Raw genomic sequence first — 22,052 nt, 5'->3', positions numbered from 1 at the left:
GAAATACATGCCATGGATCTGTGAAGCACAAAAAATTAAGGGTTGTTTAAGGCTGCTTAATTGTTTACAGTCCTACATGCTGGTACAGCTGTTTGGATATCTGAATCTGTGGTTTGTGTAGTGAGGTTTGAGTACTAGTTCCTCATGTTTCAATAAGCAAATTTTTGTATGAGCATTTGGAGAGCAGGACCTGCATGCATTTGCTACCCCAAGATGTAATGACAACACTAAGATACAATGATAGCTTTAAAAAGGAATTGGACAAGGTTATGGTGGAATCTGCTATCAAGTGCTAACAGTCACAAGGGCTATACACTGTCACCAAGATCAAAGACTAGATGCCTCTGAATATCAGCTGCAGGGAAACATGCACCCCTGGCTATCAGAGATACTGCTGGTAATCAATAGGATGGGTTGGTTAATTTATGGTTCTCCAGATGCTGATGAACTACAACTCCCTTTAACCCAGACCATTGGCCCTGCCAGCTGAAACTGATAGGAGTTAGGGTCCATCAACATTTGGATGGCCACAGGTTAGCCAACCCTGCTGTAGGATATCAAAATTGCATTACTCTGAATTAAGAAGTATTAAGAACATATTGGCATTCATTAATGTCTTCAGTTGGTTTGTTTAAATATAACGTGCCATGCAGCATCCAACCTGGATAGGAAGCTCACCACTGGGAGAGAAGTCCAAAACCCAAACAAAATAAATATGTAGTAGAAAAATAATAAAGAAAGCTAGCAATGGAAGCAAGTAACTTGACATTTTTACAAATGTGCACAGTCGTAAGAATTATAGACATTTATTTGACAAGAGTATTATTATTTTTACTTACATATTGGAATTATCACAATAATTACTTCTGCTGTTCATAAACATGTATTGTCTATGAACAGAGAAAGGTGTTACAAACAGTTCTTTATTAAAAAACAAGAAAACCTAAAACAAAATCACAGCTAATAAATGTGATTTATTACCACTGGTTGCAGAAATATTGAGAGGGGTGCATGTCACACGGTTATGTCACAATAGTGTGTTCAAGCTAGAAAAGAGGATCACCTTCTGAAGTAATGAAAATCCAATGATCATTATGCTATAATCAGGTTTACTTTAGGCATTTGTTCCTGCAGTCAGGGTATTCACCCATGTGTTGTCTTGTTTACTATGATGATATTCACTTCTGTTAAGTCCTGTCATCTTTTTGATGGCTTAATGTGGTGTAATTATCAGAAAGGGTAGATATGAGGCATCAATAATACAGCCCTGAAAGCATTTGCAATGAATACATGGGAAATGCTCTCCTTGCCTCCTTCCATTTAGGGGGATGAAAAACAGCAATGCATACAAGCTCTATCTACATCTTCCCGCACTCTCCATTTATTTTCAATGTTCTGCTCATTAGAGTCCTTAGGAAAGCAGTGAAAGAAATCACACTGACTATGCACAGCACTAGTCAGAGATGAGATAAGTATTCAGTGTTCTTGCAGGATCTAGTTAAGAGTCTTAGCAGATTTGGGGCTTAAGCAGAAGGCTTCACAAGATCTAGGATACATCAGATGCAGGGAGACAGGTCTGAGAAAGGAGTCTGTAGCGGATGAAGTGTTTTTTACTTCCAAGTCTATAATTCTCAGTTAATATATTGACAGAAGCCAAATAAGAATTCCACTGACTTCACCATTAACTCTTCTGGAATAAATCATTTGAGGGATTGAAGCATGTTTCTCATACAGTCTAGAAAGGATACATAAAGACGCACAGTTTCTTAAAATGAGATGCAATGGTGTCCTGGAACTGGATATCCTCAGAATAATAAAGTACCAAAAAGCAGCAGCACAGTTTCTATATTTAAACTATGCTTTCTTTTACTCCCCATTTCTCTGTAGTGTTCCTTTAATGGCTCTGTGTGGAGCTGGAGAGCAACCATTTCAGAGATGGCCCTGAGGGAAGGCCACTTGCAAACTGTCCTTCGCCTTGTTACCACTCATTCCTAGTTAGTCTAAACTAGGTGGACAGTGAACTTCCAAATGATTATGACTTACCTATCCAGGAATAGGACACATTCCAGTTCAGCTCCCCAGTCAAACCATCTCCCCCACCTTACCAACCATTACTTAAGCAAGGGGTGGATAGCATGTGATCCTTCAGTTTTTACTCAACTCCTAGCTCCCAATAGCCCCAGTCAACATGGCCAATAGTCAAGGATGATGGGAGCTGTGGTCCTATAGCATCTGTAGGATAAGGTTAGCTACCCGAAACACTATATGGATGTGGGGTCAAAATTGATATGGAGGCAGGCAATCCTACTGTCAAAGTGGCTGGCAAACAAGTCACAGTGGGCTTCCTAAAATTCAAAATCTCCATTCCCTGAATCAGTCCACCACCCCTGCAAGGGGGTAGGGGTGAGGATTGGAGTCATAAGTCCAAAGTTCACCAGGAACTTGACTGACCATGACAATGGGGTGATATCCCATCCACCAGCTCATCATGGAGTCCTGAGCCAGAATACTAGAGGCAGACTCATCATGCAAGTTGAATTACTCCAACACTACCCCTCCAAAACTTTCTCCACCAGCTTGGTAACAGAAGCTGCTGACAGCAGTATTGAGAGTACATCACAGGAACCCTAGTTTCCTGTCTCCTGGGCCTGATACCAGGTGCAGGTCCTCAAAGTCAGCTCCAAGACAGAGAAGTTTCCTCTTAATGGAGATGGAAGTCCTGTGGACCACAGTCACACCCCACCCCACAGCCTATGAGTATCTGGATGGGCACAGCGGGATCAAATATGTCTCAGTAATACACCCCAGATCTTTCCTTCCAACTATGAGTCTATGAATCTATGATATGCCAATTTGGCATTAAACACCAAGACACATAGGCTGGTAGTCACAAGCAACTAGGAACCCAACTACGGAAGGGGTGGGAGCAAGGAACAATGTGTAAATAAGCCTTGCTCTCTCCTTCCATGGTGACTTATCACATCCGTGTGTATCCCCTGCACACGTTCACTGAAAATGAGGTGGCATCACCAATGTCCCACCCTTGCAAAACAGCTACTCCCATGCACATAATGTAAACAACAGACCCTCCCCCCAACAAAAAAATATCTACTGCAATCAGCCAATTATCCCAGAAGATATCTGACAGGTTAGAACAGTTTTACTAAAAGCACACGATCCACACAGTCCCGACCACACAAAAGCACATGTACTTCAACCTTGGCTCACACCCAGGAAAGGCCAACCTTCTGCCAATTACAGACTCCCACTCTGAGGACATCTGGCAACTTTCTTCTGTCAGACAATTCACTGCAAAGGCTCCTACGCTGTGTAGGAGAAACACATGCTTTAAACCTACCCAACCATCATGGTTGAAACTGAAAGGGGATTCACAAACCTGCTTTCCCCTTCCCATAGACTCCCTTCGGTGTCACCTGTGCAAAGGCAAGCCTGCTGCCCAAGGGTGCCAGCTTTTTATGCCCCCTGATGCAAGAGACTCTGTCAAGGGCAGCATATAAGAAGAGCCTGCTGGATCAGGCCAATGGCCCATCTAATCAAGACTTCTGTTCTCACAGTAGCCAACCAGATGCTTGTGTCCGCAAGCAAGACCCATGAGCAGGAGCTGTCTTCCCTTCTGTGGCTTCCAGCAACTGATAAAGTTGTTATCTCAGGCAGAGAAGAAGGAAGTGTCTCAGTTCTTCCAGCATTTACAGGGAAACTTAGATATCTCAGGTAGCTGTGATTCCTGCACAGCAGGGGGTTGGACTACATGACACTCTGGGTTACTTCCAGCTTTAGAATTCCATTATTCTAGGATCAGCAGCCCAGGGAATGAACAAAAGCACTCATATGGTCAAGTCCTCACTCCTTGGGCAGATCTTCTCTAGTCCCACCATGTTATAGCTATTCTTAAAATGACAGGCCTTCTATGTGGGAGTTCATGTCACAGTCTGTTAACAAGAATTCTGAGTAACACTGAAGTTGTAACACCGGCTGTAAGAACAGTGTTGTGAAACTGCAAATCCCTCCAGAATGAACTGGGTCTATTATTACCTGACACGAGGGCTGGCAAGCTGAGGGAAATAAAACAGCAGGATAATTTTAGCTCAGAATCCACATTTCAAACAAAAAGAACGTGTTCTCGGCTAGAATGGGATAACATACTCTTATGCAACAGAATATTTAACCTTTTACATAATACCAGATTTATAATCTATGACACTCACCATGGATGACAGAATTTGGATACAATGGTAAACCATGGTTTTTGCATTACATCAATGATCCTTAGGCTTGTGTGCTCCCATTTACCTCTCTTCTGGTGAAGTCAGAACAAGGGATATCAGAAATTTCTGTTTCTATTTTATATTATATTATAGCTAAAGGTGGTCCAGAACAGGATTGGTGAGCTTGTGGCCCTCCAGATGTGGTGGCTGGGGTTAATTAAGGACGTGAAGTCCAACAACATCTGGATGGCTACAGGTTCTCCATTCCTAGTTTAGCAAGTCAGCCTAATGGAAAGTGTGATTAATCTTAACTTTGGTTAGGTAAAACAAGCCCCATATCTATTCAGACTGGCAGTAGCTCTTCAAAGTCTCAGACAGAAGTATTTCTCATCACCTGAGTCCGTGATGATGACAGGAATTGAAAAAGGTAAAGTAACAGGATGCAGATGACACAACCTCGATGGCAGAAAGTAAGGAGGAATTAAAGAACCTTTTATTGAGGGTGAAAGAGGAGAGTGCAAAATATGGTCTGAAGCTCAACATCAAAAAAACGAAGATCATGGCCACTGGTCCCATCACCTCCTGGCAAATAGAAGGGGAAGAAATGGAGGCAGTGAGGGATTTTACTTTCTTGGGCTCCATGATCACTGCAGATGGTGACAGCAGCCATGAAATTAAAAGACGCCTGCTTCTTGGGAGGAAAGCGATGACAAACCTAGACAGCATCTTAAAAAGCAGAGACATCACCTTGCCAACAAAGGGCCGTCTAGTTAAAGCTATGGTTTTCCCAGTAGTGATGTATGGATGTGAGAGCTGGACCATAAAGAAGGCTGATCGCCAAAGAATTGATGCTTTTGAATTATGGTGTTGGAGGAGACTCTTGAGAGTCCATGGACTGCAAGTAGATCAAACCTCTCCATTCTTAAGGAAATCAGCCCTGAGTGCTCACTGGAAGGACAGATCCTGAAGCTGAGGCTCCAATACTTTGGCCACCTCATGAGAACAGAAGACTCGCTGGTAAAGACCCTGATGTTGGGAAAGATGGAGGGTACAAGGAGAAGGGGACGACAGAGGACGAGATGGTTGGACAGTGTTCTTGAAGCTACCAGCATGAGTCTGACCAAACTGTGGGAGGCAGTGGAAGACAGGAGTGCCTGGCGTGCTCTGGTCCATGGGGTCACGAAGAGTCGGACACGACTAGACGACTAAACAACAACAACAGGAAAACAAGTGAGCAAATACACTGGGTGGAATCCAACTGTGTTCACAAGGGGACTTTTGATCCAATGGACACAGTTCTGATAAAAGGAGAGTATGAGGTTTTTGTTAATTCACCTTCTTCCTGTGGCCCCCACACAAAACCACCTTTCTTCTTGAGGGCTCCCAATTTTGTGGGGTCCATTTGGGGGTTGCAAAGGAGAGTGAGAATAATCTGGAAGGTACCAGTTTGGGGAAGGTAAAAGGGTACTTGTCATCTTTTCTACTATCCCTGTTGAACAGGGAGCAATGAGGCCATACAGCAGTTCTATGATACAACATAAAATTTTTCAATGACTAGATACGAGAGGTTGTTGAGAGCTGGGTTAAGAAACACTTGAAAAGGTTGAAGAGTTTAAAGAAATATAAAATAGCAACAAGAATTCAGTGCCCTTTTTCAGTACAAATCAGCCAACTGTTGGTCCCAATACATGGAATCACAGCAAAACAGACCCATTTGATTTTCAGTTGCTTGGATGATACTCCTCTCCCTCTTAACAGCATGGATGTTGAAATATATATTAAATGATATCCTGGTTCACTCTTATACTGCTTGTTACAAATTCAGTTTCTCTTTCTCTTAGCTGGGTTCTAATGTTCCCTCTCTTACATGACACTAAAAGATCTTTCTTTATTCCTAATAGTAGATAAATATTTATCAGACACCTGGAGAGCAGAGCATGTTGAGGTTGAAATTAGCCAGATAATCGGTCACATTTTGGCATTTTTATCTTCATTTGCAAATAACTATTTTCTTTGATTTTGCCACAGATGCACACAACCATTGCATAGTTCTATATGCAAACATCTAACCTATTCCTTCCTTTTTAACTTTATGCGGTTTCCATATGGGATGGAACACATACACACACACAAACACACACAAATACACACCATATAGTAAGTGTATATAGTTAATGTGTAAAAAACAGTTCACTGATCATGAGAAAATAAAAAATATATATTTTAAACACTCAAAGCACTCAGTATTATTATTTTTACAGGCGAAGGTCAAACACATAAACAAAAGCTATTACGGATGTTAATACAAGATGCATATAGAACCTAGATTCTGTTTACGTAACAAGAATTTCAACCTTTCAGAACAAAGCAAGTTGGTTCAATGTAACACAACATGAAAGTCCCAATAGTAGCCATAATAATAATAGCCATAAAGGTGGGATTCAACTAAGTTTTACTCAGAATAGGCCCATTTAAATTCATGAACATGACTAAGTTAGGGCCATTCATTTCAATAGGTCTAATCGAAATAAAACTTACGTTGAATACCACCCTTTGCAGCTACTCTAAATTACCTAGTCCCAATCCATCAGCAGGCTATCCTGCTCTCTGCACAGCAGAACTGTGCTGAAATGTGGGTTAACAATCTTTCAACAGCCTAGCCTGCTCAGCATTGTTTAAAAAAGATTATGTACACCCTGGTGCTGGAATGCGGGAAATGCTCTGTGTAGAATTAAGCTGAACAAAACAAAGGAACGGAAAGGCAATTGCAAAACAAGAGAGCATTGCAGAAGCAGAGGGAGTGTATTTATGCTGGAATACTATGTGAGTGCTTTTACACTGAATTGATACAGCAGGGACATTCAGCTACTAAACCTTTTCTTCTTACAAGGAAATGATGGGGAAGAGGATGAGACATAACACTGACAAGTCCTCTGACAGTTTGGGTCCTTGGAGGGGAAAAAATGCAAGTTTCCCATATCTTCTTCTACATTTGTGAGAAAGATGCCTGAGTCCCTTGAGAAGTAAAACTGCTTATTTACAGGACAATAAAGAGTTCAGCTAGGAAAAGGCTTGGAATTTACACTCTGCTCTTTCGGAATATTCAGCCTTTGAAAATTCACTCATCAATAGGTTTAACGTTTCTACAATGTTAGCCTTTAGGAGGATTTATAGGCAATGTTTCGCCTTTCCTGAAGGAGCGTCTCCACCCCCATTGTTCTACCCAGACACTGGGTCCAGCGCCGAGGGCCTCCTGGCAGTTCCTTCACTGCAAGAAGCCAAGTTACAGGGAACCACGCAGAGGGCCTTCTCAGTAGTGGCACCCACCCTGTGGAATGCCCTCCCACCAGATGTCATGGAAATAAGAAACTATCTGACTTTTAGAAGACATCTGAAGGAAGCCCTGTTTAGGGAAGCTTTTAATGTTTGATGCACTGCTGTATTTTAATATTTTGATGGAAGCCGCCCAGAGTGGCTGAGGAAGCCCAGCCAGATGGGCAGGGTATGTATGTATGTATGTATAAATAAATAAATAAATAAATAAATAAATAAATAAATAAATAAATAAATAAATTATTAATTTCCTATTAAGCCTGGAGTCCAACTCCTTCTAATGTGGAAGGAGATGTGCACATCACTTGCATCTCTTTTAGCTTCCACTGTAAAATGGGGAAGGAGGGCTGAAAAGTTTCTCTTGCAGGCTGGCCTGCAAACCTACAAACTGGGGACAAACAGTTGAACCGAAGGCAAACTGCATACCGTATTTTTCGCTCTATAAGACGCACCTAGTTTTTAGAAGAGGAAAACAAGGAACAAGAAAGCAACGCAAAGCCTCCTGAGCGAAGAGGGAGGGGCGCCCCAGCTGCACTCAAGAGGCTTTGCGCGGCTATCTCTGAAGCCAGAAGAGCAAGAGGGATTAGTGCGCACCGATCCCTCTTGCTGTTCTGGCTTCTGGAATAGCTGCGCAGCCTGCATTCGCTCCATAAGACGCACACACATTTCCCATTACTTTTTAGGAGGGGAAAAGTGTGTCTTATAGAGCGAAAAATGCGGTAATTGGCTCAACAGTACCATTTTAGGTGAAACCTATGAGTGTTGGCTGCATTTTTTGTGTAGGGCCCCAACATCTTTAACTCCATGGGTATTCAAATAAGCAAAAAATAAAATATATCTACATTTTCAGCTATTTTTAATTAAAGTCTTTTATGTGGTTTTATAATTGTGTTCTTTTTTTTAAAAAAATGAAAATAGAAATATTAGCATAACAACTCAAGTCCATACACATAGGCTATATGGAAGTAAACCTTAAATTAGACATATTTTATAGTCAAAGTTACCAGAAGTCATATTTTCAATCCAATTTTCCACTTTCTCATATTGAGGAATAAATATTTTTGTAAAATCCAAACTCTTCGTTTAAGTTTAGTTGGCAATATTTCCTAGATCCACCGCCCTTATTTATGATCAAGGAAATGGTGCTCTATTTTAAAGTATGGTTTACTTATCTCAACAGTGTTCACATTTGCTTATCACCAGCATATTAAGTCACTCTGAATAGACCATACCAATAATTCTTTGCATTCCTGTAATGCAGCTCGTCTGTGATTCTGGAATGGGCTGAAGTCTTAAGTGGTGCCTCTCTCTTGAACTGACTTGACTAACAATTTTTTAAAAATTATGACTAGCAGAATGCAATACCTGGGGATGGTGCGAGATCAGTTTGAATACACCCCCACACCTTCCAAACACGCAACCTTCTACTAAAGAGGTCAGGGTGAGTACCAGCACAATTCTAAACATGGCTACATCAGAAGCAAGTCCCACTGAATTCAGCTTGACATACTCTCAGGTAAGAAACTACAGGACTGCAACCTATAAGTACTTTACTGGTCAGATACCCATTCTTTTAAAGAAAGGGAAAAACAACAAGCTCCCATCACATTCTCTAGCTGCAAAATTGGAGCTGGCAAGGGAAACTGGGGATTGTTCCTGTCTTCACAATAGGGTGCAATGTGTGGCAAGAGTATTAATGGATCAGATTGTTCTTCCATTCACACCTACATGCGAACCTGTCACGCATGCTCAAAGAAGTACAACTTTTGGCAGAGGTTACTGCACTATGGGTCTTGCTCCTGCCAATTTAGAAAGGTTTTGGGGAATAAGCAAGAACAGCAAATGTCACTATACTTATAATACTTATATTTACACAAAATGGCAAACAGTGAGGAAAGTGGTTTTGTGGCTTGAAGTCCTAATGCACAAATATAAAACGGCAAGATGGCTAGTTGTTACAAGTTACACAGGCTACTCAAATCGACATTGCTTAAATGGGCCAGATGGGCAGGGTATTATTATTACTACTGCTACTACTATAATAGTTAAGGTCCTTCCACAAAGATAGATGGAGACTGAGAAACTGCCTAGGGAACCAGCAGAGTTGCAACCAAAGTCCATATGCAATATGTGGAGGAGGAAAGAGTGTTCAGATGCAAATGACTGAAGTTTAATATTGCAAGGTTGAAAGCCTTTGAGGCCCAGGAAATAAGGAATAATTGAAATAAGGAAAGGTAGAGATAGGAGGGAGAAACAAGATTTGTCCAGAGAAAGGAAGGGCAGAGTGGTTTCCTGACTTTCACTGTAGGTTGCCATGGCCGAGTCTGGGGTTCCTAGCATTGGTTCAATTGATTTTGGTACTCTGTCCTCAGCAAACTACATTGACAGCTTATAAATCACCTCCACTTTCTGAAAGGGCACCCAATGGTGTCAAGTGGGAACAAGAAGTGCCTTCAAATGAAGTTCAAAAATAGAAAAAGGTTTCCTTTTTGGATAACACTGACATGCATTTCCTACAAGGATCCTGACTAACCTGAAGAAATTACAAAACACTGCTTAAGAGGCAGAGAGAGGAGATAAGGAATCTAACGAAGGAAGTCACGTTGTTTCTACAGCCATTCACAGGATCAGGGCCGTTTTGAAAAACAGAGGAGCATGGAGCATCCTCCTGGAGGAATAAAAGTATTTCACATGTGGAATAATCCATGGGGCAGAAGCTGCTGGAGGAGATATCCAGTTATAGGAATGAAGCATCCTGGCAAGGCTTTAGCTCTAAAACACAAAGCGTGATTAATGTTAGTTCTGAACTGAAGGTATAATTGAATTGCAATTAACATAAGCACTGAATTACTATCAGACATATCAATACAAACTTCCCACAAGGGGATCACAAGAGCTCTCTGGCAATTCAGAATTCACAGCCAGGTGACTGAGTTGTCTCTTGTGGGAAAAGATGTCAAAGCTTCCCAGGACATGAACATTTTTAGACTAAATCAAATTATCAGTGGGAAAGGCTTGTTGAAGGAGTAAAGATGTATGTTTGCATTAGATTCTTTGAGGGAAGCTATGACTGTTGAAAGTGGTATGATACTACTTTAAATGTATGGTGCAGTTGGGGCCTTAGGCTGCCATCTGCCCAGTGTGTCAAGAGACTTTCTTAAGGGTAGTATCTATTTAAGCATTTTGCAAATAACTAATTTCATACAAATTGTGGTACTCCTAAACTGCACAGGTCTTGAAACACTCACTACAGCTTATCTTGAGATTTCTGCCAACTTCAACACCTTTCTAAAAGCAGAACAGCATACACTCAGGCCACACAGAACTGAGAGAAGAGGAACATGAATTCCACATTTTTGCATATTCTAACTTAGTTCAGAGAGAAGGGTCTGAACCTTACACATCCTACTGGTGACTGGGGCTGGGTGTGCTTTTAACACTGTGTGCATGTGCATGTGTGTGCGCGCACACACGTGTATGTGCAAATTCTTTGGTTGCATCAGAACAAAATCACACACAACTGCCATATCAATAGGATCTTCATACTGATGTGATTCATTTGCAAGGCTTCTAATTCTCTAACATTCTTTCTGCAGAACCTACAATTCTTGCTTTCGCCTACTGAAAATATATGCAACTGGGAAATCACTTATTTGTGTTATGGGGACAGGAAATCACAGAGTAGTCTCTCTCCCCCCCCCCCGCCCCCCTTACTTCTTCTGGATGCCTGAAGATTCTGGATTTCTGGAGAGAAACACTCTCTCCAGAGGAATGTATAGGGAAGGGCATCAGACTCTCTTCCCTATTCCTTCCATGACTGGTCTAAGGGGAGTTCTGTTCTTGAAAAAGCAGCGCCAAAACGCAAATGTTTAAACCTTTCCCCCTCCTGATCCTAGCTGCTCAACTGAGGAAACTGTATTTTTGGAGTAAACAATTTAGATCAGAAAATGAGCACTGTGGCGTGGGGGTGGGGAGAATGATTTAACAATTCCACTACTGTACTACCTCAGTGATTCAATTAGCATCCCACCCTCCAAATAAAAATTTCCATTTAGTAGAGAAAGGTTAGAAACCTAGGATTACCGCCTGCTTCAAATTTCACATAAGCCACAAACTCTCTTGCCTTAGGCAAACCACTTTCACCTTCCCTATAATATAGGAATGAGATTTGCCTATCCCTACAAAGATATTGTTAAGGATTGGTGAGATAATATACATAAAGCACTCTGAACAATTCAAAAGCTCTATATAAAATGTAAACCTTTGTTATTATGATAATTCAAAGCCCTAAATGTGTATTCCTGTCTTCCACAGATGGCCCTAACAAAATTGGCTATCTATGATAAACCTACCATGGAGTCCGAATAAGAGATTTTTCTTCCCTGTGTTTCTCAAGTTCAACTATTTTTCATGAAGGAAAAAAACTATGAGCATGCTTAAAAGGTGAATGGTGACAGCAGGACAAGGAGAGTTAATAATAATATTCCAAATTGTCATGCCTGTGTCATTACATAAGACTATGTCCTATATACCTAGACCTTTCTTTCTAAAAATAAAATAATATATTTCAACCAACTCATTAGGTACAGGTAATAATAGAGAACTTCTGTTCATTATCTGCTAGACATTTCTCATTCTGAGCAATAATTACATGGTTTGGTTAAAAGAAAAATGCAACTGTTTTAGACAGAGCACAAAGGAAATTAGGCATTTAAAAAGTATATTACAGGCAGGGGTTAGGTGGTGTCAAATCAAGATGTCAAATTATGGGAACTGGAGCTTAGTCTTCCCTCAGAAAATGGCTCAAAAACCTGTTCTGTGTTCAGTGCTCATGGAAAGAGACAGAGGCAACCATAAAGGGAGTCTGCAAACCTAGGTGTATGATGCAAATGGATTGTCTTTATTAGCAAATGGTCTTCAAGAAATTTGAGAGATTCAAAAATAGTTCAGAATGTTTGTATTTAAGCCTTAGCAGATGGTCATGATGTGTTGAGTTGAGATGGGTGATATGGGGTTTTCAACATTGCAATATATCACTGGCTAAACATTGTGATATATTGATATGAGGATGGAACTATGTAGAGGTGAAGATGCGCAGCATTGCGTAGCAAATGTCAGAAAGCATGGCTTCATGGGCTGTCGGGGACTGGACTGAACAGCAGGAATGGGAAATGAGCCCTTGGTCTGATCGGCTGCTCTCAGAAGAGGAGGAGGAATGGGAAGTTTCACCTCCCCCCCCCCAGCAGTTTCAGCAGAGAGGGAGACAGGAATGATGTACAGCTGAATGAGGAAATCCCAAGTTACAAGATAGTGGTGGAGGAGGAGGAGGGGGAAGTTAGAGAGCAGACAGCAGAGACCTCCCTGGAGAGTATGGGAGACTCTCCTAGTCCAAAGGCACATCCCTCTCAAGAACAGAGAATACAGAGGGATGTGACTCCTGTGACTTCCCATAGGTTTCCAGGATGCTGTGGGAGACGGAAGAGGAGGGACTCAGAGTAGCCAACATCTCCTATGCGTGGAGACAAGGATCTTTTGTCTTGCAACCAGATGACTGAATAAAAAGCCATAAAATACGAACTCTTTGTTCTTCTTGCCTCTGAGGCTGGGGGAGTGAGGATAATCCACACCTGACATAGGCAGTTAGTTCTCTTTAGCAAAATACAGGCCTTTTCCCTTCTTCTCAAGTGGCCCGTGCTTTGGTACACAAGAGCTGTATGAACAACTCAAGATCAGCCTGAAATTTGTATATTTCATAATGGTATAATGTTAAGAGAAAATATGCATTTCTGCAAGATTTGTAACTTTTTTTGGTTAATGTAGTAGCTAATGTTTCTCAGTGATTGAGGTTCAGAGCCTTTTTAGTTCTACCATCACAGTAGTCAATGTGACAGTAACTCCATTCCATACTTAACATACTCAAAAATAAAAATAAATTGAAATCTGCTCTGTTGAGCTTGAATATCCAGCCCCTGACCTCTATCATCTACATCTCTATGGTTTTGCCAATGCATGCCATGCTGCTATGTTTTGGTTTTGTCTCAAATAATGATTTTATTAAATCTTTTTGTTTAAAGAATACAAGAAGGTAAATCTGAAGGGCACATTCAGTAAGACTGTGCAATACCTTTGCTGATTCATTGTACACTTGGCAAGCTGTTTTACAAGTAGGGGGTCACAGCTGGGAAAGTAAGCTTACCGCTCCCCTCCCAAGATGCAACCCCTCCCACTTTCTGCATTAGAATAATAGAATCTTAGAGTTGGAAGGGACCCAAGGGTCATTGTGGCGATCACACAGGGTCCCCGGACGTTTGACCATCTATTGATCCCTGTGCCACCACTGTGCTCGCTTCCCTGCTGCCACCAACCCATTACTCTCGGGTACACACTAAGTCCAGACAGTTGTTAACATTAAACCAAATAAACAAGATTATTTTATAAGCTTTAACAAGTTTATAGTTTCAGATAATTTTTCTTGTCAGTTTCTTAACCTTAGTTCCTTTACCGGTTTGTACTTTCCTAATACCTTCTGACTGATTATTTCAACTGTTTGACTGACTCCTCTTAACAGATTCTCTCACTCTCTCACATTAGACTAGCCCAACCCACAGACTTATCCTCCCTCTCCCTTCTCTAATTCCAGACTGACTTCTTAACAACTCTAACTCCTCCCCTTGGGTTCCTATTGGTTAATCATTTTACACTTAGTTAACCCTTTCCTTATGACCCAGCATAATGTCACACACCTAGGAGGGCAAACGCCACAGTCATCTAGTCCAACCCCCTGCAATGCAGGAATCTCAACTAAAGCCTCCATGACACATGGCCATCTAGCCTCTATGGGAACACCCCTCTTCTGTTTGATGGCTTTGTTAAGCCTAACCATATTTTACTTAAGGCTGATTTCAAAAGCCCAGTTGTGGTAAAGGGCAGTGAGTTTTCAGTTTATCACAGCTGGGGAAGAAAGGATGAACCCTTTCCTCCGAACCTGCCCATCTAAATACTGCCACTCACCCAATGAACTAGTCAGTACCATTCCCTAGGAAAAAGACAACACCATCCATATACCAGCAACATATAATGCCAGCCTCTCGTCACTAATTGTTCAATGACAATGCCACACAAGTGGTTTATGAAAATCAGCAAAGAAGGTTTGCCACATCGTTAGCAACAAATCTTGGGACAGTTGATCTAAGGAAGTGAAAAGGTGAGACCAGGAGCTTGGAGAGACTGAAATAATAAGCAGATCTTAAAGGGCAACCCAAATGCAATTGGTGTGTGTGTTCCTGCCAAAAGGGGATGGAGAGCAGAACCACGTTTTGTGGGTGTGATCCAATACTCCTGACACCACTCTCACCATCACATAACTTATTCTGCAATCAATGCCAACTCAAATTCATAAAACTGTTCACTAGGTTGCCTTCACAATTTTAATGGCATCCATTTGTTCAATGTTTCTAAACATCACAGGTTGTAATTTTATTGAAAGGGCACATTTTAAAAAGATCACTTGATCATGCAACAAACTGAGGTAGAAGCTTCTTGCAGAACAATTCTCCGTATATAATGGGCTGTATGAATAAAACTTCAATCTTTTAATGAAAAAAAGGGGGGAGTGTCAGAATGCAAAATAAGGATCCCACTAATCTAAGTAATTAGTCTTTCCAGTGTTTTCATTGTCAGCTCTGTGTGTTAACACCTCAGGGGTTTTCCAGATTGAGAATAGGTATTTCAGTACCTGCCATGTACTTCTAAAAAACCTCAGATAATCTTATTCACAAAAAGTATGTGAAAGAATGGCAATAAATAGTGACAAGGGATTGGTGGAACCCTGCAGAGAACTAAGGCCTATAATATTGTTACATGCATAGCGTGCTGTGCTGTGCATGTCTACTCAGAAGTAAGTCCCATTCCCAAGTAAGTGTGCACAGGACTGCAGTGTATGGTAAATCTTATTTGTGGAATAGGCGTAGTATGAAGATGAATTTTGTATGAATCAGAATATAACATCTGCTTTATTCAAAGCATTCTTACAACTTACAAAGTTCTTGTGTAATATGGAGAACGATCATGTTCTTCCACAATATTGCATCTTTACAATAAATGGGTTCAATTCTACAGCCCTCTGAAGGATTAGCTACAAAAATGAATGGAAGGTAGGCAGGCAATTCTGTATGAAACTTGTACTGTACAACTATGTCGTATTCTGAAATTATTACAAAGTGGGGAAGAAAGAAGAGGGCATGCTGAGAGGAGGACACAGGAGCCTGAGGCTTGTTTACATCTGAACAAGGCCAATACACAGTTTGTCAGTTCACTATATATATATAATTGACCACATTCATAGACAACTATTACCCTGTAGATCTAATCTTACTGGAAATGAATTCTGTAAGACTTGGGTTTTGTAGCTTTCCTTCATTTTCAAGGACAGTGAAGCCATCTGGTCGACAGCAGCTTGGCTTTGAAAAGTTGTCATGTACATTACACTATCCTCAAAAATCATCAGGAGACAGTTATTTTCACACTTTGGGTCCTCTCAGATATTACAACACCACCCATAAAGTATTAGTCAGGCAAACTACAGAGAAAGCAGTCAGCCACATCCTACATTTAAGGAATTTTAGCCAGAAGATAAAGGGCACCATGTGGGGTTCTGTTCTCACATAACAGGACCTTGGAGAGAGTGTGTCTCCCCCCTGCCCACTGTGGCCTACTAAAAAAGCTATTTCAGAGACCATTACCTGTATTAGAACAATTACACACACAAACGGTATTCACTAGTACAGAGTATCATCAAGGCGTTGCTGTTTATGGCAGCCATTTTGTGCTGGCACCCACAACATTTTCCCCCAAATATGATGATGAAGAGGAGGAGGAGGAGGAGGAGGAGGAGGAGGAGGAGGAGGAGTTTGGATTTGATATCCCCCTTTATCACTACCCTAAGGAATCTCAAAGCGGCTAACAATCACTTTCCCCTTCCTCCCTCACAACAAACACTCTGTGAGGTAAGTGAGGCTCAGAGACTTCAGAGAGAAGTATGACTAGCCCAGGGTCACCCAGCAGCTGCATGTGGAGGAGTGGGAAAGCGAACCCGGTTCACCAGATTACGAGTCGACTGCTCTTAACCACTACACCACACTGGCTCTCCAGTGAGTGCTGGCAACCCCCCCCCCTTTTACCAAAAAGAGCAGTCTGTCTCTGTGTGTATGTGCGCGCGCGCGCACACACACACACACACACACACACTCTCTTAAATCACCAACTGTACATATGCTAACCACAAAAGAGCTGAAATACAGTGGAGCTGCATCGTACTTGCATTTAACTCATACAAATTCAACCATGCATGCTTGGCAAAGAGAAAGAAAAAAAGTGCTCCACAGCAGGTCATGTGCAGCTGCCACCCTTGGAGAAAGCACCAAGGAACCCTGTTGTTGTTTTTTGTTCCTCCTTCCCTCTCTTAGGATCCCATCCACCAGTTTAAGGAACTGTTCCAGCCTTTTTCTCCTGCCTCCCTTTTCTCTTTCTCTCCCTCTCTGCCGCCTCCTCTGCTTTTCATCCCTGCCCTCCAGGCTCACACATGGAGGAGTGGGCAGGAAATCCCCTCTGACTGGACTACCAATACATACAGCTCCAGCTCAGAAACAAGCTGTGCCTCACAGCCTGACAGGGGAGGGAAAGTGTGTCAAAAGATTTTGATTGTAATTTTGATTATAAGCAATTTTTTAGCCTGACATGCTGACTCCAGAACCTAACCCGTGCATAAGACATGATTCCACTATAATGAAATTAATTTCTTGATGGGAATTATAATTACTTTTAATGATGATAGGTTAGTGTGAACAATTTACTGAACGGTTTCTGCTTGGCTCTTATACTGGAGCACCAGCTGGCCTGCAGTTTTTTGTATGCATTTTAAATGATTTTTTCTAAAAAGAAAGAAAGAAAGGAAGAAGGCAATTAATAGTACAAATCAAAATTTTAAAAGTAGTTGTGAAAGTAAGTTGCCAGCTACAAGTAATAATCTTGGGATCATGGAATATTTGAAAGTGTTCAAGCAGATGGTCAATCGACAATAGTTGACTGATCAACTGACTGGCATGCTGTCCCAGAAGAAACCCTCCACAGTGGAAGACAGTGATAGTTGCTGAAATGGAAAGGAAAATGGATACATATACTCGCATGTACAAAAAAGCACTTAAGCTCACATATGGGCTTATCTGGATCAGAGCCCTCCATTTCAACCATTTTACTTGTGCAAATCACATTCGTGTAAAATAAATGACTTTTCCCCATGCAGTCCACCATGATGACGTCATGCTTTTAGAAGCAATAATTTAAAAATAGCTGAAGTTAATGTTAGCTGATATACACATTAGAGGGTTCATTAGCAACAAAACCACCACCACACCTCTTCATTTCAAATGGACACAAGAGCTTATATACCACACAATTTTATCTTTACCGATGCTGCCTTTTATGATTTCACTTAAGGGCTAATTGGCAATACACAATGTATAATCTAGTTGCACATCTAAAATGGCTTTCATCATGATCAAACATTTACCACAAATTGTGAACTCATGGGTGAGGTCCTCCTGAAACAAAAGCAGTAATAGGCTAAGAGTATGCAACACCTTTTCTTTAATAAGTACAAAATGTCGTATTTTAATGCTTTGAAAGAAAATCACACCATCAAGTGCCACACAGGTCATCAGCCAAACCACAAGGAATTACTATTATGGTTATCCATTCCACGTAAAGCTTTATAGTATGGCAATAAATGAAGTCTAAAAGTCATCAGGAATTCTGAAAGTTTGCTAGTGTCAACACAGCTGCCTTCTCTGTCTGAGTGCATCCACTGAGAAAAACTGGAAATAAATAAAGTGTGTGTGTGTGTGTGTGTGTGTGTGTGTGTGTGTGTACCACTTTCTATTATTTAGAAACCCATGGCAATTGGGGAGTAGGAGACTACATTTCACAGTAAGAAGGAAAAAATTAAGGATTCTTTTAATTTCCAAAACTGTTTTCTGAGAAAATTAAAAATAGGCATACCAGAGCAGTGAGCAAACACCCTGCTGCTAATCAGCTGCTAGAATGGAGACAGCGATGACAGAAGCTATTTTGGCACCCGATATCAAGTTTGACTGACATGCCTCCAAGCAGCAGTCAGTCTCTTCCAGCTGTTCCTGAATCTGCAAGTGCTGGACTACTCACAGCTATTGCTACGCTACCCATGACAAGCCTGGAATCAATTAACAGGCTAGAAGACAGCCCACTGGGTTTCTTACCTGTAAGTTATCCCACAGTGGCTTAACTTTTTTTAAAAGTTCTCTGATGATATTTATGAGTAATGCCCCCCACTCAGGGTAGGAAGGCAGATTTAAAGAAATTAAAAGACTGCCCACACTGTGCTTGACTCCTCCCTGTAAGTCCCCAAGCTGAAAAGTTGAGGATAACTCTGGAAATAGATCTATAAGAATCTCAGAACAACTAGGAAATAATAACGAAGAAACTGTTAGTTCTCTCTGAGATTCCAGGTTATTCAGGGTCAAATGATAAGAGATTGATGGAGATCCATGATCAGATTTCCTGTGTTTTTTAATTTTTATCACATAGAGATCATGGTGAACCCTGATATGGATCTCTGGGCAAGATTCAAATGGGGCACAAAGGGCTTCTGATAGTGCAGCAGGGCTTTTCAACCCCCCACTCCCCCCAGCAGTACCTCCCAAAATTGGTTTGTAAGTTCAGGAGACTTCCATCTAAAAAAACCTAAGAGAAGTACAAAAATACTATATTAACAACAACAAAAACCCAATAAAATCAGGTGTAAGGGTGGAGTTGCATTTTGACATATCAACAGGTGTTGATGCAATCTGCATCACATCCCATAAGCCAACACCTCTTTACTGATGAACCTCTTTGCTTTCTCCAAAAGGAGGTTCTGGTATTTGAAACAGAAGCATAGAATTTACAAGCTACATGAATTCACAGGTAGGAGCCCCAGCCTGCCATTCTTTCAAATACGATACGATACGATAATCTTTATTGTCACTGTCCCATACAGAACAACGAAATTGAAAAATCTACATCAGACATTCAAAATCCAACAAGCCTGCTATCCCAACTATCCCAGCCTGGTTAGCCCCTAAAAACTCTAATACCCCATAATTAAATACCATAGAGACTACCTTACACCGTGTTTAAAACCAAAATTACATTTGGATAGAAACTGTTTCTCAGGCGGCTAGTCCTAGTCTTTATAACCCTGGACCTTCTTCCAGAAGGCAGAAGCGGAAAGAGATCATTTCCGGGGTGCACACGATCCAAATAGCTGGATGGGACCCCTCTCTTCTAGAAGGAAGGACAAGGGAAGCATTCTACTCTGCATTTTCATAGGGGAACTCATCCACTCCCAGTATCTTGAAGTGAAGGTAAAAGGGTAATCTTTTTGCTTTTAATTGTTCAAACCAGAAGATAACAGATTGTAAGGAAGGTTTTCCAGAAGCCCTGAGCTTTTGAAATTCAAAATTTATTAAATAAGAGCAATGGATTTAAACCAGTGGATCAACTAGCAAGTTAAGACCCAGTTTGAGACAGCAGGTTGCGGTGTGCACTCGCCAATAATTCCTGTCCTTTGCACTTATGGACTGCAAATACACAACATGACATTTGGACCTAAATGTCAGCTCAGCTTTACACTCTAAATTCTCAATACTGCTAGCCTACAATTACAGGACTATATTCTTGAGTCCTTTGCAGTCTAACAAGTGTTGCCTGTTCTCTGCAGTATGCTTTTCAACAGCAGAATAAGGACGAGAGAAAAGTGGATCCCACAAGCTAAAGGAGTGCAATAATCAACTGAACAAACTTCCAAAGCTCCTTCATAGCTCAATATACAGTTATCTCTAAGGACTGTTAAAATTGGCTTTGACCTGGAAAAACAGCCTTCTTTTTCTATCTTCTTTTTAAAAAGTTATTATTGCATCTGTGTTACCCAATTATATCATAGCCAAATTTGAAATATTAGTATTGGCCAACTACGAGGCAGCATATGTGCTGTGACCCTACCTTTGCAAAGAAAATGTCTGAAACGGTAGGTAAGCCAAGTTTTGAGCGAAGCTTAAAATTTAAAGTTGAAAATTAAAGCTAATTTGTGGATAGTTAACAAATCTACCTCATTTTTAAACATACAGCCATTTTAATTACCCTTAGATTTCTATTTGGCTACTAAAGGAAGCAGGACATAGCTATTCAAAGATGTGAATTTAGAAGACCTCTGTGAGAGCTCCTCTCCAGAGAACTTCAAGTCTGGAGTAAAAGGTCCTCAAAAGACAGAGCAATGTGACCCAATAGCAGAAGAGAGGACAAGGAGCTGTTTTTCAGATGATCTCATGTCAATGATCTACCTCCAGGGATGAGTAGGGTGGATTAGCAGGGACCATCTTTGCTGCAAGTCCAGGAATACCAGTTCCCTGCTCTGAAACCCCTTTTCTACTTGGCCCTGACTGACTCCAACTACAAAAGTTGAAGCTCTTGAACAGACTATTGGGCTGAGGTATTGTTAGGGGTGTGCTTTTGTTGGGGGTTGTTGCTGTTATTATTAATTTGTTTTAGAACTTAAAATTTATGTAGAAATTGTTCAATATGTACTTCTTGATGTTTTATTATTTTACTACTTTTGTTATGTCTGTCATTATGTAATTTTTTACATGTTGTAAGCTGCCTTGAACATGGTTTTGACTTTGGAAAGGCGGTATGCAAATAAAACGATGGAATGATTCTCACAATAGGAAACCTGATTTGACAGAAGGATGAACGGCAGAATGCACTGCTAACTTAGTAAAAATGCTAATGACATTGTGAGATGTCTAGATTATGTCAGCAAACAGGCTGCCTTGTCTTGGACAATGTGGAATGAATGAGGCCAGTCACTCTTGGTACATGTAGAAACCTTTTGGTACATGTTGTAAAATAGAGTTACAACTGGGACAAAGTATTGCTTCACATAAATCAAAATCTACCAGTGGAGTTTATTTCCTCTAAAATTTGAAAAATCAGATATGGCTTTGAAAATAATTAGACAAATTTCATGGGAGAACAGCATAGCAGGACAAAGTTAAGGATAGCCTCCATCACACCCTGCTTGTGAGCTTTCCAGAGACAACCAATGGACCACTAATGGTGGCAGAATGGAACTTTGATCTCATACAGCAAGTGAATCCCTAGGCCCAGGGAAGCTCAGTGGATATTTGGAAGCAAATTAAATCTGCATAAAACATGTGCCAAATAAATAAATCCCTGAATGCCAACACCAGAAACCCACATACATTCCTTCCAAGCACATGAATGGCAAAGTGAATTCATCTTTCTATAATTTCCTGTCAAACACTAGAAAGATCACTGAAATTACAAGGACAGTTCAACATTGCCACTTACAGCATATAATTGCCGTAGACATCCATACTTTTGCCTTATGTAGTCAAACCT

The 22,052-nt window shown here is 40.9% G+C and overlaps 1 protein-coding gene and 1 long non-coding RNA gene across 3 annotated transcripts in view; one reads left to right on the top strand and one right to left on the bottom strand.

Moving 5' to 3' along the window:
* Positions 1-22,052, top strand: part of LOC308596337 — a 646,399-nt gene that overhangs the window by 164,424 nt on the left and 459,923 nt on the right. The window lies entirely within an intron of this gene.
* Positions 1-22,052, bottom strand: part of STXBP6 (syntaxin binding protein 6) — a 108,507-nt gene that overhangs the window by 58,793 nt on the left and 27,662 nt on the right. The window lies entirely within an intron of this gene.

Source organism: Podarcis bocagei (assembly GCF_964188305.1).
Source record: "Podarcis bocagei genome assembly, chromosome: 1".
Lineage (NCBI taxonomy): Eukaryota > Metazoa > Chordata > Lepidosauria > Squamata > Lacertidae > Podarcis > Podarcis bocagei.
This window is presented reverse-complemented; position numbering and strand designations above follow the sequence as displayed.